The sequence below is a fragment of the Onychomys torridus genome, chromosome 4, assembly GCF_903995425.1.
Source record: "Onychomys torridus chromosome 4, mOncTor1.1, whole genome shotgun sequence".
In the NCBI taxonomy this organism is placed as follows: domain Eukaryota; kingdom Metazoa; phylum Chordata; class Mammalia; order Rodentia; family Cricetidae; genus Onychomys; species Onychomys torridus.
Window position 1 is genome coordinate 77,122,552 of NC_050446.1, and position 18,706 is coordinate 77,141,257.

Here is an 18,706-nt window from a genome sequence, read left to right on the forward strand (position 1 = left end):
TGGTATATTTTAAACTGTATACATTTTCACTCTATTTCATACCTCTCTCTCTCTCTCTCTCTCTCTCTCTCTCTCTCTCTCTCTCTCTCTCTCTGTGTGTGTGTGTGTGTGTGTGTGTGTGTATTGTGGCACCTATTAAGATCAGCTACCGAACAATAAAGAAGGTAGCACTTTGAACACCTGCCTGTGTGTGACTGTACAATGTGCAAGCATCACACTGGGATCAAGAGCAAGCTATTATACTGTGAAAGAACCAAAGCCAACAGGGACAGATAAATGCCGCTTTGTGTGAGCATTACAGATGTCAGCATCTGTAAGCAGGAATTGTTGTTTTTGTGTTAGTTTTTGTTTTGGAGATAGGCTTTCACTATGTAGCTCAGGCTAGCCTTGAACTCAAGGATCATCCTTCCTTGGTCTTCTGAGTGCTGAGATTATAGATGTTGCCAGCACTATGTCAACAGGAGGCTTTCTATCAAGGGTGTGGCCACATGATGCCCCAGCTCACCTTTCCTTTAGGCTTTTACATTCCAGGAAGGAAATGTCTGATTGGGCCAGTTGGAGACAAAGATTGCAGCCTTTGCCAAGTGAGAGAGCAGGTATAATTAAGGGGGAAGCTCTGCATGGGACCATCGTTCCCTACGCCTCTCTCCCAACATTTTTGTGTTGTTTGATTTAAAAAAAAATATAGTCTTGTATTCCTTTTAAAATAATAATGAAAGCTCTCTGACAGTGAATAAAGCAGGCAGAGCTAGACTGTAAGATCTCAACAAAAAGCATTTTGTGTGTCTTCTATGGGAGCCAATAAAAATCAAAACTGAGCAGCACGATCCATCATTTATTTGCTGTGTACTACATGACAGAGTGACACATCGCCTTGGGTCTGAGTAAATGGTGATGGCGCTCCTTCTGCCCTGCAACAACAAGACTTGCTTTGTGGTTCCAGTGGTTAGCAGATCCAGCGTTTCCACACATTTGCTTAGCTCTGACTGACAGATTAATGAAGGCCGCCATTTGAGACCTTGATTTGGGGAAAGGACAGTAAACAGGGAGTTGCCCAAGTTCTCTGCCTCTAACTGTGGTTTCAGATTGATAAAGCACACAGAAAGTATGCAGAAGATTTCGGGTGGAGGATAAGGGCAGGCCAAGGAGAGCAAACATCCCATCACCCCAGGGCGGGATGATTTAGGGTTCGCCTGGAACAAACTCAAAGGCAGACTGCATTTTCTCTGCTGCCTATTTGTGTTTCCCAGGAAAGGGGAGCCCAGCCAGGGATGGAGAGGTTGAAGAAGGAGTGAGAAGCAGGGAAGCGGGAGCCTGGCCATCTGGGAGGGACTGGGAATGCTTTGCACGCTTAGCAATGCTTCCTGGCAACGTCTGCCCACAGAGGACTTGCCTGGTGGCCTCCCCTCCTCAGCCATAGAGTCCTTCTCAGGGTCAGTAAATCCTCCTCTGTCTGTGTACTACAAATCCTTGTGATTTGTTTTGGTTTGGGGCTAGGGGAGGATAAAGTTGTGTTGCTGGGAAATGGTCAGAAACTGTGTATGAGGGCAGAGGCATGGCCGTCTCTGATAACTGTCAATCAAATGTGCGGGGCTCACTACATGTAAGGCAGCTGGTATCTCCTTTCAGGGACTCTGAGGTGCAGTTATGACCCCTGAGTACTGAAGAGCCATTAGGATTCTGAGAACGTTTGTGAATGCCTCAAGTTGGCACAGCTCTACGGTGGGACAAACAGGTGCTACCTGGGGGCAGGGCGTTTCCAGGTCACCCATACTAACTTCTCCATATTGGAAAGCCAGCGCACAATGACCCAAGATCTTTGTGGTCTTTGCATCTCCGGGACTTATCACAGAACTGCAGTATTAAATCTTAATGATTGAGAGTTAGGGCATCCATCATGTTTTCCTAAAAGCTGTGACAGTACCGTCACAGCAATGCTGGGGTTTGATTCTGAAATGTCCCCGCAAGACCATGTGCTGAAGGCTTGTCAGCAAGCCATGTACTTTTGAGGGGTGGTTGAATCTCACTCATGGGCTAGTTTGATGGTGTATTCTTAACTGGATGAGATCCTGGGAGCTGGTGGACACTGTAGAACAAAGGATCTTGTTGGAGAATGAGGTGTGACTGTTTTTTTTTTTTTTTTTGTCCCATCTCTCTGTTCTCTCTGTCTCTGCCAGGAGGTGAGCAGCTTTCTTTGACACCTGCTCCCAGCCACAGTATTCTGCCTCTCTAGGACTCAGAAACTTGAAACCAAATGACCACAGACCAAAACCTTTGAAGGTATGAGCAAAAAGAAATGTTTTCCCTTTTAAGTTGCTTTTCTCAAATATTTTGTCACAGTGACAGGAAGCTGGTTAACAAGCACGATTTTAAGTCAAGCCTTTGAGTCTATTCTTTTTCATTAATAAATATTCAATTTTAGTTAATTCATAGAGAATTTAATCTTTGAGCCTATTGTTAGCATGTGGTCAGGAGACCAAAGCACTGTGAATGGCCTGGAGTCCATAACTAAATACTCAGAAAGGAGAGGCGAGACCTATATGGAAAACATCTTTCTTTCTCCCGCCCCTGCTGGTGCCTCTCTCTCCCTCTCCATCTGCCCATCTTTTAGACACTGAACTTGCTAAGTAGCTAAGGATGTCCTTGAACTCCCCATCTCTGGCCTACACCTCCCAAGGGTTGGGATTCTAAGAGTGTGTCACCACGTCCAGTTTATGCAGTGCTGGGAACTGAACTCAGGGCTTCACGCATGTTCGTAGAGGAGCACTTTGTTGAGTGACATCCTTAGCCTTGAAGTGTTTTCTTTCTCGAGGTCTCAGACTCAGAGTGCCCTCTTCTCTGGGGTTGCTAAAGCAGGACAAGAAGCTGGCGGGGTTTATTAGTATTAAAAATACTGTGAATTGTGTGTTAACTGCTTCTGGCCATAGCGTGAATAAAAACAACATTGCTGCCGATGATACCATGCACTAATTAAACCAGCAGAGGCAGGGACAACAGAAATACAACAGCAACAAAAATGAGAGTCCTGGGCCTCAGCACAGTCCCCTGGCAGGACGGTTGAGTTTAAATTTCCATTATTTTGAGTGAATGGGGCCCCAAGGAATCATAGAGGGATGAAATTTTATGTGATTTCAGGAAAGTCCTTCTTGTAGTAAGGGAGCTTTTATGAAGCTCTGCTGTGCATTGTTGAAAAAGAAAGTACCAAATACATGCATCCTAGAAAAAAGGCCAGGCAGATACATACCTAAGTGCAAATAGCAGATTATCAGGGGAAAGACACTTAGAGAGAAAGGATATTTTTTCCCTTTAATTTTTTTTTTTAAAGTATTTCTAGAGTCATTAAGTTTTTTATATGTTTTAGTTATTTTTTTAAAAATGTGTTTATTAGCATATATTACTCATACATAACAATGGGTTTCACTGTGACAGTTTCATGTACTCACATGTTATATTGCAATATACCCACAACCCTGGTACCCTCTCATGTTCCTCTCTTACTTCTATCAATCTTTTTTCTCTTGACAACCATCTTTCCTTCTACGTGTGTGTGTGTGTGTGTGTGTGTGTGTGTGTGTGTGTGTGTGTGTGTTGGTCCTAATGAGAGTGTGGTGAGAGTTTATTTATGGGGACATGAACCTCTTACCAGTGGCTATACCACTGCAGAAAATGTCTCACCTCCTCCATCAGACTTTAATGATATAAATCCCTAGATAGGGGCAGGCCCCATGAGCCTTTCCCTCCTCCATGACAGGGTGCTGATCAGCCTGATCTTGAGTGGATTTTGACACCAACTCTTTTTGAGAAGATTGGACCAATCAAGAAATTGGAATGACTAGGCAGTGGTAGCACACGCCTGTAATCCCAGCACTCGGGAGGCAGAAGCAGGTGGATCTCTGTGAGTTCGAGGCTAGCCTGGTCTACAGAGCTAGTCCAGGACAGGCTCCAAAGCTACAGAGAAACCCTGTCTTGAAAAAAAAAAAAGTGAGATTGGAATGGCTCATGCTTCATGGCACTAGATTATCAGAAAGGAGAGGAGACAGTGACTCTTAAGAAGCTCTACTGGGATGGTGGATGTAGTTCAACTGGAAGAGTGTTTACCTAGCATGCCGAAACCCTTCAGCCAATCCCCAGCTCTGCACAAACCCATATGGGGGCACACATCTAGGATCTTAGCATTCTGGAGGTAGAAACAGAAAGATCAGAAGTTCGAGGTCATCTTTGACTATAGAATGAGTTCAAGGTCAGCCTGAGAAACATGAGGTCCTGTAAGAACTCCAGCTCCATCGCTTCTCAGCCTTTTGGCTAAGATCAAGAACTCCAGCTCCCACTACCCCTCACAAAAAGTATTAAAAAGATGCCCCAGTGTGTCGCGCCCGCCTCGACCAGCAAGGAAGACGCGACACCGGGATCCTTCTCATTACAGTTTAATCATGACTTTTGTTAGTTACATTGTGTCTCTCTCTCCGCTCTGGGGCAAGCCTCTCCCAAGCACCTAAGAGGCGGGCGCCAACCCAAGCAAGCCACGTGGCGGCAACTGTCCCACAGTTCACGCATATGCCAGCAACAACGAATCCAGCCATAGCCAAATAAGGAACTGTTTACCATAAAGAGTGTTTGCCATCGGGAAGGCAGAGGGTAGAAGCCAGAGCCATCTTTAGGGTGCGGCTACACGCGGCTCTCTACACCAGTGGAGGATGTGAGCCTAGGTAACAGCTGCAGAGATGAGAAGTGAAAGAAGAGGGTATGAGCATATGACTACAGGTGTCACCTGAACTGACTTAGTAACTGCTGGCATGGCCTGAGAGTAGCCCAGTGGCTGATGCTGAGCCATAATGGACCCAAAGAACCCAGGGATTAGGCTATGTAGGCTATGTAGGCTGTGTGGTGGTTTAAAAGTAAATGGCCCTCAAAGGGAGTGGCACTATCAGGAGGTGTGGCCTTGTTGAGGTGGGTGTGCTCTTGTTGGAGAAAGCGTGTCACTGTGGATGTAGGCTTTGAGGTCTCATATGCTCAAGTCATGCCCAGTGTTTCAGTTCAGTTCCTGTTGCCTTTGGATCAAGATGTAAGGACTCTCAGCTCCAGCACTGTGTCTGCTTGCCTTATTTCTCACTATGATGATAGTGGACTGGACCTCTACTAGTTAGAGTTTTCCTGCCTGGCCCAGCCAGGACAAATCTCTCTTACCCACCAGTCCCACAGTCGCTCAGACCCAACCAAGAAAGCATACAAAAACTTATACTGCTTACAAACTGTATGGCCGTGGCAGGCTGCTTGTTATCTACCTTTTCTATCTTAAGTTAACCCATTTCTGTTAGTCTATACTTTGCCACATGGCTTGTGGCTTACCAGTGTCTTTACATGTTGCTTTTCATGGCAGCTGCTGGTGGTGTCTCTCTCCAACCTTCTACTTCCCAGAATTCTCTTCTCTCTTGTCCCGCCTATACTTCCTGCCTGGCCACTGGCCAATCAGAACTTTATTTACACAGAGCGATATCCACAGCACTGAACTGTAAGCAATCCACCCCAGTTAAATGATTTTCTTTGTAAAGTTGTTGTGATCATAGTGTCTCTTGACAGCAAAAGAAACCCTAAGACAGACTACCAAAACAACAGTTCAAGGGATTGGAGTTTCTCCAGGAATTTCATGTTGGGAGAAGGAAAAGGCTGAAGTCTGATGCCACTCAGAGTGGGAACTTGTCTCTGGGAAAGTTCTGATATCTTGTCAAACCACCTTGAAGAAGAGAATGAGCATAGACAATGGAGCCACACCTTGATGAGCGCTGCTCAGTTATGCATACTCTTGCCCTCCATTTAAACCAAAAGCCTCATGTTAGAAACTTGAAGATGGATCTAGGGCAAGGAGGAGGTCACTGGGCCTCTCTGATCCATTTACCAGTGTGGCCACATTGAATAAATCCTTCTCTGCTTTTCACTGTTACATATTTGTTTAACTGGTCTATGAAGGCTGGCCTCTTACTACTCCAGTAACAATCTCATTGGTTCCTTTCCAAACCCCAGATAGTTGATGTCTATATTGTGTCAACAATTAGAACATAGTCATCTTCAAATTCCCATTATTCTTGGAAGAGTCTATGTGGGAGCCCATTTTCAGGTTCCTTGTGGATTTACCCAGCAGGTATGCATAGAGGATGATTAGGACCACGGGCCTGAGTGCAGGTGTCTGAAATGGTCTGCACTTGGCTGTGCTGGGGGAGGAGGTCTTTTCCTCCACCCCTTGGTGTCTCTATAAATACCCTGGGGCAGAGACAGTGAGGGCCCATTGGAATAGGTTCCAGGCCCTCTCGAGGCTATCCTTTATTTTCTATCTGTTTATCTCTGCACTATAAATTCTTCTATCTAATATTTCCTGGTGATCACACTCAAGAAAACTCTGGGGAGCTGTGGGGTTGGTGGGTAAATGCCCCACAAGTCTAACATTGGGATCACCACTTTTTCACATTATCTTTTCTGTTTCTAAGCTTCCCCCTTGTGGAGTAGAGAGAGAGAGCTTCTAAAAATCTCCAACAACAGCATCAAGTCAAATGTTATTGACACCTGCTATTTGGGTGTGCAGATCTGGAGGGAGGAGTAGGTAACTTCTTTGGCACCCACTGCAGGCTCCCACAGTGATGCCTGAGTGGGGTCTGGGATTTTAGTAACATTGGTTTTTCTTCTCCTGTCTACTCAGAAGTTCCACTGCCCAGCAAGGCAGTCCACCTCCCACACAGTCCTCAGGGAGATGAGCTTTCAGCAACCAGAGGAGCAACTGTTGACTCAGGCTTTGTTTGCTTGCATTTAATAAATGCAGACTCTTAGCTTAATCAGTCAGTTATTGTGCATCATCAAAGTGGCAAATTGATTGCTAAGGACTGTGCTTGAGATATAGCAGAGGTGTAACTAAGTCAGCTTCTTGTTCCCAATGTGCGGTAAGCGTTGCATTGCTAGCCAGTCAATATTTAGCTTGCTAAACTGGAGCCAGTTAAATGTAAATGGAAGCAAAGAATGAGTGTCAGCCCATGGGGAGGGTTGGATCAGTCAATGCTGAGAGAGACTCCCCTAGACACTCCCACCTGCCAGGATGCCAGTGCTGGCTCTGGAAACTTGGCCGGATTAACAATAGTTCATCATCCAGGGACAGAGCCTGTTATCATCTTTGCTTCAAGTACCTTCCCCTTGGACATGAACTTATATAGCCACAATTTCAGTGGCAGCCACCGTTCTCTGTGCTTATGGTGTGACAGGTGCTTTGAATGGATGATCTCCAGTTCTGATTTACAGATGGAGAAGCTGGCCTAGAGTCATCAAATAATCCGCCCAAGGTTGTGGATGGATGTTAATTGGCAGAGCGGGGATTCAAATTTAGGATACTGAGTGCTAAAGCTGTCCTGTCTTTAGCTGCAGAGACCCTCAAGCCTTGAACATGGGAGTTTGGGGTAATGCACAGGAAAGGTCTGCCCTTGCCTTCTTGGCTTCCAGGCTTGTTTTACCAAAGAAGCTTGCTTTACTCTCCTGTTGAGCCCTGGGCTTGCTCCACCATACTTCTCCTTATTTGCAGCTCCTCAGGGGGCTGCTGAGGAGAGCCATCCCGCCCTATGTCTGTGAATTCACTGTGATTTCCTGCATTCCTGTGTATCCAGCAGGAGGCTTAGCACCACACTCTGATGAGAAAGAACAAATTCCCAAGGAGAAAAGTAAGTCCTGTCCTGTGTTCTGAACCCTTTGATAACTCACCTGAAGAAGGTCACAACTGTCCCACAGGGCTGAGAGGTTTCCAGACACAGGACTTCTATTGCTAACAGCCCAGGGAATCTAGGGGAGCTTCTTCCTGTACTGGTCCTGGGCCTCTGAGATGTTTCATGTGACATCACAGACCTTGTACTTGACAGATCACTGGGCCTGAGGAGCCAAACAAGAGTATGTAATGAATGGTGCCAATGGACTGCTTGGCTTGGCTTCTCTGAACAGCCTCTGCTGTATCCACTAGTTGCTTTGAACCTTGTGACCTGGTCACTCAGCCCTTCATGGGCATCTCAGTAGGCCATGTGGAAGAAGCAGTCATGTTCATGCCTTTGGGTTTCTCTGCTGGCTACTGGGTCTCAGGTAAGTCAAAGACTTGCAGTTGAGGGCTTTAGCTAGGTTCACAAGAGACTGGAGAAATGGCTCAATTCCCAGTTCCTTCATGGCAGCTCACAACTGTCTGTAAGTCCAGTGCCATGGAATCCATGGTACCAGGCATGCACATAATGCACATATATGTGCATGCAGGCAGAATACTCATATACATTTAATAAAATAAGGAAATCTTTTAAATATACTCATAAAGCAGAGCTCCCAGCTCATGCCACAGTTAGGAGCATGACCATTACAATGCCTTTACTGCCATGATGGGCTGTGTCTCCTGGACTGTGTGCCAGAGAAATTCTTTCTCCTTTAAGTTGGGAGATATTCTGTCAAGGCCAAGAGAATTGTAGCTAATGTACATTATCCCAAAGATATCACATGGTACCTTCCACTCTCATATCCTTTATTTATAGGATCTTAGTTTTAAATGGACAGTCATTACACTTGTAGGGATGACCCATCACATGCTGTATCATTCAGTGGATGTGGTAAGTCCCAGCATGCACCCAGTACAAATTGTTCTCTTTGTGGTCATCTTTTTAGCATTCAAGTATAAGAAGAAAATAGCTAAGCAAGCAGAAAAGTTCTGTATTCTCTGACCCATCCATCTTCTCGTATGATTTCTCATTGGGGAGGCTGCTGGGCTGCTCCTATCACCAATCAGGAGATGGATGGAGATGGGAAGTCAAGCATTCTCCCCTTCATTGCCATCAGAAATCTTGTAGCATCTGACAGACCGAGACAGATTACTTCTCACTCAGTGAAGCCTGCACTGCGGACAGGGTCCAGCTAGAAGGCCCCAAGCTCTGTTTCAGCATTGTTATTGGCAACATGATTGAGAGGGAAGTCAGGCGGTCTGTCAACTTGGCCTTCATGAGACTATTAGAGTGGAGCAAGTGATAAAATGGATTTTGTTTTTAACAAGGTTTCCTTTCCGTCCTACATGATCAACTCCAAAACATACCATAAAAAATGGCTTCCTGCCCCTACTCTTAGGACACTTAGGAATGGTTTGGGGAGATGTGAGTGAGGAACTGAGCATTGATCTTCACCAAGGAGCGTGATATTGCTTTTGCCAAGGCCGTTGTTTGTGGTAGACAATACCTCCTCCCCAAGATGCACACAATAAATCTTGTGAATACACCATATCCCACAGGGTAGGAAAACTCAGGTTGCTAGTGAATTCAAGGAGGCCAACCAGCAGCTTTTTAAAATAGGGAGAGTAGAGATAGCGAGGTGGCTTGTAACTTTAATCCCAGCACTTGGGAAGCAGAGGCAGGTGGAGTTAAGGACAGCTTGGTCTACATAGCAAGTTCCAGGATAGCCAGGGATAACATGTCTCAAAACAAAAACAAAAACAAAAAACAACCACAAAGAAAAAACCACCCCTCCCCAACAATAACAGCAACCATTCCTCTCTCAAAATGGGCATGGTGGCCTGATGCTAATCTCAGTACTGGAAAGACAGAGAGAGGAAGATTCCTGGACCTTGCTAGCCAGTTAGTCCAGCCTATAGGGTGAGCACCAGTCCATTGAGAGACCCTGTCTCAAAAAATGAAGTGGGGAGCTTCTAACTCGGAGATGGACCTCTGGACTACACACATGTTATATATGGGAACACACACTGGCACCCATATTTACATCTGTATAACACACACTCCACATTCCCACAAACAAATAGATAAGAAAACAATAAAAGCAAACAAGTAAATGAAGTAGGGAGACGATCCCAGCTTACTCAGGTGGACCCAATGGACCTAGTGTGGTCATTAATGCAGAGATGGGGAGACCGAGAAGTTGAACTCCCTGGGGAAAGCTTTTGCTACTGCTGGCTTGAAGATAGCAGTGTCTCAGAAGCCCAGAAATGGGTACAGCCTCTAGCAGGTGGAACCACAACAGATACAGATGAATGGTTGGAACCATTCATGGGCTGAAGCCCTGCTGACACTCTCGACTCAGCCCCAGAAAATAAAAAACTGGAAGAGTGGGAGTGGGAAGATAGCTCAGGAATAAAGTACTTTGTCATGCAAGCATGGATATCTGGGTTCCACTCTCAGAACCCTGTCAAAGGGCGGGTGTGGTGACATACTGGTAATCTCAGTTTGGGGAGGCAGAGACGGGAGGGTTTCTGTCACTGGCACTTACGGACTGTGGAAGGATGCTCTAATCAGTTTGTGTCGTCATTCTGCTAGACTAGTGATGTCAAATGAAAATGACAATTTGTTAGGTATTGACTACTTAAAAAGTCAGTATTTTAAGTGTCTTTATTCATGGAAGGCCTCAGAGCACAAAATAGTGTTAGCATTAAGAACTCTGGGGTTTATTGTTGTTTATGATAGTGAGGAAGTGAGATCAACCTAGTTGTCCATCTACAGATGAATGGATAATACAAAAAGAGAAATCCCCAAATTTGCAAGAAAATGGATGGATATAGAATGTACAATATTAAGTGAAGTCACACAATTTCAGAAAGAAAAAACTGCATATTCTTCCTCATATGCAGATCTCAGCTTATAATATATATGTACATAATGTATATATGTAAACATGTTTGTGTGGGCATAATCTCACATGTAAAAAGGAGAACAATAAAGAATACATATTAGGTGATGAGGAACAATGAAATTCAGGTAATGGGCACTTGAATCATGAAGGAGGATATAAAGCTAATTATTTTTCTAACTGTTATTGATTTTTCTTTCTTTGTAGTGCATAAATACATAAAAATATAATTGATAGTAAAAGTGCAGAATCCAATATGATGATTCCACAGTTTAAGGATGGCTATTAAAACCGTATACCAGTTCATTAAGATGTAGACAGTTTGGGTCTGGCTAATCTCACTGTATATCTTTGCAATAAAGTATATACATACACACACACACACACACACACACACACACACACACACACACACACACATTAAATGTTACAGCTCACACACATGCTCCAGGGTGGAGATTTTATCCTGCTCCTCCTATTCCATAGAAAACCACTTGAAAGCTATTTTTCAAACTAGAAAGAGTCATCTGGCTGGTGAGGCTGGAAAACCTGGCTGAATATGTTCTGCTATGGACTTGTTCCATTTGCGGAAGATTTTGTGGGCTGGTGATTTGGTCAGGACTCAGTTGGGATCATTTGTCTCTGTCCCGTGTGGTCTTAGTTCAGTTCATCCATGTGTTTGTGGTTAGTGGCTTGTCAGTTGGGTGTTGGTTGGTTCTGCACGATGCCATTCTCAAGCCCAGCAGCAGTCAAGGTTTCAGCTGGGGCATTGTGGTATTTGTCCATGTGCCCTTTCCACTGGTATAGCCAGTTTGGACTTCCTCACTTGGTAAATGGGTCCTAGAGGGAGGGATACAGTGGACCCTTGCCACAGCCTTGTCACAGAACTTGAATAACACCATCTGATGTTTTCCATTGGTTAAGGTGAGTCACAGGGCAACCCTGGTAAAGTGTTGGGAAATACACTCCCTGATGTGAACATGAGCAATTCCCCACAAGAGGGATGGGAAGAATTCACAGCTAATGTTTTCAAGCTCTACCCTCCGTGGCTTCCTTTCTTTGGCTGCGTGACCTGAAGCTGATGTATGCTCTTCCTCTGTTCTGGACCCTCCCTTGTGGTGAGATCACTAGGACCCAAGCTTCACTCTGGAGGTGAGAACCTTGAACATGTCCAGCTGCTGTGACCATGGAAAGGTGGTAGAGTGTAATTCAGACAGGAAGGACTGAGAAACTAGCTGAGGCTACAGATTAACTCCCACTTACAGACGTAGCTTGCTGAAGAACGCTGCCAGGGCCTTGGTCTCACTCCTGGGTGTATTTCCTCATTGCTTTATAACTTAGAGGAGAGAAAGCCTTAATTAATGAAAACCTCACAATAACTGTAGTTAGTGGCAATAACTACTTGGAAGAGTTAGAGGAATAATCAACAGCACCAGGGCAGGGGATCATTCTGAAAGTGAAGCCACAATTTCTACCATAAGAGGAGGAGCTAGACGCACAATAGAAATGTTTTCATTACCCTTGTGGACCAACTCTTAAAAAGCCAGCTATTAGAATGCTTGAAAAATGCTGATGGATCCTGGAAAGCATTTAGTGCTTTTGCATTGACATTGTGTTTCTGGCTCCCTTCTCTACTGCTGATTCTTGGACAGTTCTGGAGATGGTGATGGGATGTGGCATAAGCTGGCATCTGAGCATTCAGATATTTCAGTTCCCTCTAGGCCATCTCTTCTATAGGCAACCAAAGGAGGATACAGTGAACACACACATGCATAGACAGACTTTCAGTCTTGTTGATATAGTCGATAGTGGGACACAGAAATGAAGGCCATTGTGGATGGTGAGACCAATTCAGTCAGCGTTTAATTCAGAAATACTTCTCTTTCCATGACAACAGTAGAGGAAAATGAGAGAATTCTATAGCAGCTCTTATTTTGTAGCAGGACTGAGAACATCCTTGGCATGTGGCCACTGGGAGCTTTGGGGTTCACTCAGCCGTCAGAAAACATGACGCTGTGTAGAGTGAAGTCAAGACTGGGCCTTTGTCTTCAGCATTTGCAAATTCCTCACTTTGAAACTTTGGGAAGATTTTTTTTTCACTTTTCTTCACTTCCATTTCTTCTGTAAAATGAATGGATAACTCTTATTACATGTCACTTGAAAGTATTGCATCAGATACACTTCGAATGTCTGTACCCATCATATTGCGGGTGCACATTGTGATGGCCAGATGACATCAAGCTCACAGGACTGATTGAGGGGAACAGATTTGCACAGTACCTGGCAAAACCAGAAATCACAAGACTGGAAGAGATGTGATTAAAGAAAGCTATGTATTCTGAAGTCTGTGTTTTTCATAACTACAATAGTAAGAGAGCGTACTAGACTAATGAGCGGGGCTTTCAGAGAACTCTTTAATTTTTTTTTTTTTAGATTTATTTATTTTATTTTATGTGTACTGATGTTTTACCTGAACATATGTATGTACATCCCATGAGTATCTGGTTCCCACAGAGGTAAAAAGGTGTCATTAGATCCCCTGGAACTGGAATTACAGTTCATTGTAAACAACCATATTGGTGCTGGGAACTGAAAGAAGGTAGGAGAGATTTGTCCTAACTGGGCCAGGCAAAAAAACTCCAACTACAGTGATGGACCATACTGCACAGACAATGATGCGCAATGCTTTTGAGCCGGATGATGGCCATGGCAGAGGCCCAGTGTTTGTTCCTATTGTCTCCCCTCTGGTCTTTCCCATTGACTTCACAAGCTTGGTTCTTCCGAAAGCATCACCTCCAAGAGTTCTTAGAGTGTTCTAGCATAACAGGGAAGTCAAAGAATAAAAGCAAGAGCCAGGCACGTTCTTCCAGTTGAGCTCTTTAGCCAGCCAGTGAATAGGTGGAAGAGACCATACCATAGCTTTTCCCTCCACTAGCCAAGGCCTCCAGTGCCTCTCCAGCTCCCTTTCTACAGCCCACTGTCTTTATAAAAACCATCCCTTGTATTTCTGGCTCCCTTGTTGTTGTGGTGATGTCTCCCTAGGGACAGTGAGTCACATGCTGAGAGTAACTAACTGGCATCCTTGGGGCTATCCTGATTGTCTCTGTTCCAACAGGGTCATGGAAGAACAAATCTACTTGCCAGCAGAGAGCCAAGAAAAGCTTCTTAGTCTTGACCCTGTCTGTGTCAGATAGCAGGACCAAGCTTTGCGTGTTGTAGCTTAGATGTGCAAAAAGCCTGAAAAGAATTTCCTTCATTTTAATAATCATGTCACTCTCTCTGAAATACCACCGTTGCCACTCCCAGGAGAGTAAAAAACATAAGCAAGACAGATGCCACTAACAGGGAACACCCTCTCTCCCAGTTCAAAACTGTCCCTGTGGGTAAATACGCCAACGCTCTGTCTGCTATTGGATATGTTTCTTTTTGTAAGGGGTTGTTTTGTACTCTTTGGGAGATGGAATCTCAGATGGTGGATGGTGGAACTATAGGCATCCTTGAAGGAAAGGGGAAGAGCCCATTGTCTCTCTGGGGTCCTTTGGGCCCCTGTTGTCTGGGGCTTGTTTCAGCCACACAGACTTCTCTGCATCAGTGAGAGGCCTGGATATATGATGAGTCTTCTCTTATTCCATGGAAGGTAAACTTAGTCATCCCTCTTCTGATTCCAGCCACCCTGGCATTTTGCTGGTGACATTGGTTCATCCAGATGTGGTCACATCATAAAACAGCTCCTACTGCCTGGATAGACCTCACTGTGGCCGTGCTATGGAGTTTCTCCATCTTATGCTTTGTGAGTCCCACAGTCAGACTTCTAACTTCTTCATTCTTAGCAGTCTTCACCATCTCTTCCACTAGATCCTCAGCACTTTCTACATTTCTGTGCTCAGCAGAAGCCCAGGAGAGACAGGGTTCTGTGTGGTATGAAGCTCTCTCAGGCCTCATGTACACAGGAACTTTCTCCTACTCTGCCTGGCGATGCTCACACCTGATGCTCATAGCATCCCTTGGACGTACATATTTTCCCCATAGGCTTGGAACTCTCCTAGGCTGTGCTTGCTTGTTTATTTCCTCCCTCCCTCCCTCCCTCCCTTCCTCCCTCCCTCCCTCTATTCCTTCCTTCTTTACCTATTTTCTTTCTTTCTTTGCTTTTTAAGACATGGATTCTTGCTGGGCGGTGGTGGCACATGCCTTTAATCCCAGCACTCAGGAGGCAGAGCCAGGTGAATCTCTGTGAGTTCGAGGCCAACCTGGTCTACAGAGCAAGATCTAGGACAGGCACCAAAGCTACACAGAGAAATCCTGTCTTGAAAAAAAAAAAAAAAAGATGTGGATTCTTTGTGTAATAGTCCTGGCTATCCTGGAATTCTCTTTGCAGACCAGGCTGGCCTTGAACTCACAGAGATCCACCTGTCTGTACCACTCAAGTGTTAGCATAAGGAACAGCATGGCCTTTTACATTTCACAATGTCCCTGTGTGTGCTCACACCCCACACTGAGGATTTGATGTGGATGGGGTGTAGGGTCAGGATGGGGTGTCTGGTTTGTTTTCCTCTCATACCTCTCAGCAGCCCCTCACTCCCCTCGAAGCCCTTTCTGTCCTCTGACAGGGGCTGCCCCACCTCTTTCTTACATTGTGCTTGTTGACTTTGGCCTTTGCCTTTAAAGTTCAAAAGACGGGGTTGGGGATTTACCTCAGGGGTAGAGTGCTTGCCTAGCAAGCACAAGGCCCTGGGTTCGATCCTCAGCTCCACCAAAAAAAAAAAAAAAAAAAGTTCAAAAGAACTACGGAGAAAGAGAGAAGACAATCCCAAGATTGGCACATTCAATAAACCATGCGGTGACTTACCCTGAATTGAGAGGTTGTGATGCCTTTTGTCGATTTGGAAACCAAGAAGACCCCCAGGACTCTTCTACTATAATCTAGAAGGCTCAGAGATGGGAAGTGACTTGCTCAAGTAATCACACTGCTAATTAGTAGAAGGGGACCCAGGGCTCACTCTGCTGCTTCTCTACCTTCCTATTTCCATTTACTCTAAATCCTAAAACACCATAAAGAAATACAGGGAATGAATTGCAACAATAACAGCCTGGGGCCAGGGCTGTGGATGAAGAGGAGTACAATTTGTCAGCTCTTCAGTTGATTCGTTCCAAGGAAACAGCATCAACTCTCTATGTGCCATGCACACACCTCTGTCACCTCCTACCTGTCTGTCTGTCTATCCATCTATCTATCCTGTTTCTTCTCATCTTTTAGTATTTCATACATTTTTATAAACGTAATTATTTAAAGGCTTGTCAAGTCCCAAAATCTAACAGAGGAGCTGAGCAAACTGGAGATTAGGGTAGAGCTGCAATGTAAGCCCACGGTTAGTGTCCTGGCAGAATTCCTTCCTGCTTAGAAAAAAGAGCCTTCAACACCATGGAGGGGAAACTGGGTTACTCAAAAATCTATTCAACCCAAATCTCCCCCCTCCTCTCTCTCTCTCTCTCTCTCTCTCTCTCTCTCTCTCTCTCACACACACACACACACACACACACACACACACACACACACACACACACAGCCATCTAAAAACATAAGGCAAGACACGGTGGCACACACCTTTAATCCCAGCACTCAGGAGCAAAGGCAGGCCTGCATATGTAGTTTCAGGACAGCCAGGACCACTTAAGAGAGATCCCGTCTCAAATCTTCCCAGGAACCTTCAGAATAATACACTAAGTATCTGGACACTGAGCTCAGACAAACAGATGCTAAAAGTAACTGCCATAGGGACTTCACTGTGAACTAGGAAGCGTTTGCCAAGAAGGATCTACTATCCCTTCTCAGCAGCTGAAGTTTTTGAAACTAAACTTCGTCTGGGTTCAGGTTCTAAATGGCTAGTGCTAACCCCCCAGACATTCCCTTAAGGAAGTAGGGAAGGTAAAGGATTCTGGGCGAGGAACAAGAGGCAGATGTTTTCCACCTGCTTTGCTTAGACCACGCACAATGTTGAGGAAAGTTAAATGCACATTTCTGAATGACAGAAGCTGCTCTGGGAAGGCTTCCTATTGTATGATCCACCTGCATGGCTTTCCGGAAGAGGCAAAGCTATGAAGACGGTGATAGCGTGGTGGCTGTCAGGGGCGAGCAGGGGGAAAGGGCCCACAGGCAGAGGACCCGTGAGGCAGTGGAAGTATTCTATACGGCACTGTATTGGTGGGAATATGTATTTATACATTTGTCAAAACCTGTAGAATGGCGGCAGAGGAGATGACTCAGAGGTTATGAGAACTGGCTGTTCTTCCAGAGGTCCTGGGTTCAATTCCCAGCAACCGTGTGGTGGCTTATAGCCATCTGTAATGAGATCTGGTGCCCTCTTCTGGCCTGCAGGGATACATGCAGGCAGGATACTGTATACATAGTTTAAAAAAAAACACTGTATATTCATAATAAATACATCTTAAAAAAAAAAAAAAAACCTATAGAATGTAAACTTCAAGAGAAGAACCCAGACTCTGATGTCTAGGTAGCATTCATGATCTAAGTAGCTGTATCAGTTTTTTTTTTTTCCAGATAAGATCTGATCTCAAATTCCCAATACAGGCAAGGATGAAGAGGGACCTCTGATCCTCCCGCCTCTACTTCTTAAGCACTGCTATTGCAGATGCATGTTACTGTGAAAGCACTCCACCAACTGAGCTACATCCCCAGAGGTCATTTTTTTTTTTTTTCTTTTTCTTTTTGGAGGCATGGCCTTAAGTAAGTTCAGGCTGGCTTTGAACTTGTTATGTAGCTGAGGATAGCTTTGGACTCCTGCTTGGCCTGCCTCTCAAATGCTGAGACTTCAGGCATGTGAGCCACTGTGCCTGGCCAAGTAAGCGTGTCAGTTGTAGCAATGTGCCACCCAGGAGGGTGCTGATAAAAGGGGGGACTGTAGGGGCAGCTAGGTGCACAAGATTAATTGATTAATTAATTAACAGTTGTCTAGACTTTCTTTACCGTTTTGCAGTGAACTTGAACCAGCTCTTCCTAACAACACAAAGGCTTCATAAAGAAACGAAGCAGTTGCAGCCTGCTTTGCCTGAAGGGGTCATTCTTTATGAAGACACCGAAGAATCTAGGAGGTCATGGACAGGAGCACAAATAGGGTTTGGGAAAGGACTAGGCTCAGGGGCAGGACTCTGAAAAAAACGTGAATGCTGGGTCCCATGCCTCTGCTCTCCTCTGCTGTCATTTGCTGGAGGTCATCCTGTGCCTGGAGTCATCCGCTGCAAGTCTCCGGTAAGCGAAGCCACACACTCCTGTTTCCTGAGTCCATTTCCACTTCCTGGGAAAACTTTGCCTATCTCAGCTCAGGTGGATAGCTTACTTTTGATACAGCCAATTATGACAGAAGACTGAGGTTAGTTAGCCTTCAGAGGATTACTGGCAGGGGCTGCTGGTGGCGAGGGGGGAGGTTAAAGGTTTCTACACAAACTGGGTGGATAATGCCAAGAGGAACCACTCCTCCATCCCAGGGAGCAAGCTCGGCAGGGCGCTTCAGTTCATACTCCGGGGAATTGGAATGGAGCTGCCTGCCTCCTCTGAACCCTACAGCCCCTCCCTTGGCAGGAGGCCTGCCTCTGTGACTTTTCTCAGTCGGCGGCGGCGACAGAAGCAAAGAGAGCCAATGGGGAATGCCAGACTGCCCCTCCCTTCCGGGGAGGGCAGAGCAGGTCTGGTATGTGTTAACAGCCATGGAACTGAGGTCACACCATTGCATTGCCTGAAGCGAGAGCTCATTCACAATTCAGTTCATGGTCCAAGAAACAAAAATAATATTTAATGAGCAAAAATCTTCTTTGTTTAATTATGGGAAATGTCAAGGTTGAATCCAAGTGCTTTGCTTAAGGTCAAATGCTTAGTGCTATCAAAAAGCATTTAAACCAAAGCTGATGGGCTATTAAAGCCCAGGCTAGTTAAAAATCAGGCACAGTTCCTCGGTGATTTATTTCCCTCTATTGGAAGCAGGAATGATGGAGCTGGAACACTCCACCAGCAGCTTTGCCTTATTCTTCGATGCAGTATTCCTTAGGCCGATGATGAATTCCTGGATGAAGT

General features: G+C 45.2%; 1 long non-coding RNA gene across 1 annotated transcript; it reads left to right on the plus strand.

The window, feature by feature from the left end:
- The first annotated feature begins 1,394 nt into the window (after nucleotides 1–1,394).
- Nucleotides 1,395–17,881, plus strand: LOC118581179. Its single transcript, XR_004944667.1, has 3 exons — nucleotides 1,395–1,433; nucleotides 2,178–2,280; nucleotides 17,616–17,881. It is a non-coding gene; the product is annotated as an uncharacterized LOC118581179 (long non-coding RNA).
- Nucleotides 17,882–18,706: the final 825 nt, after the last annotated feature.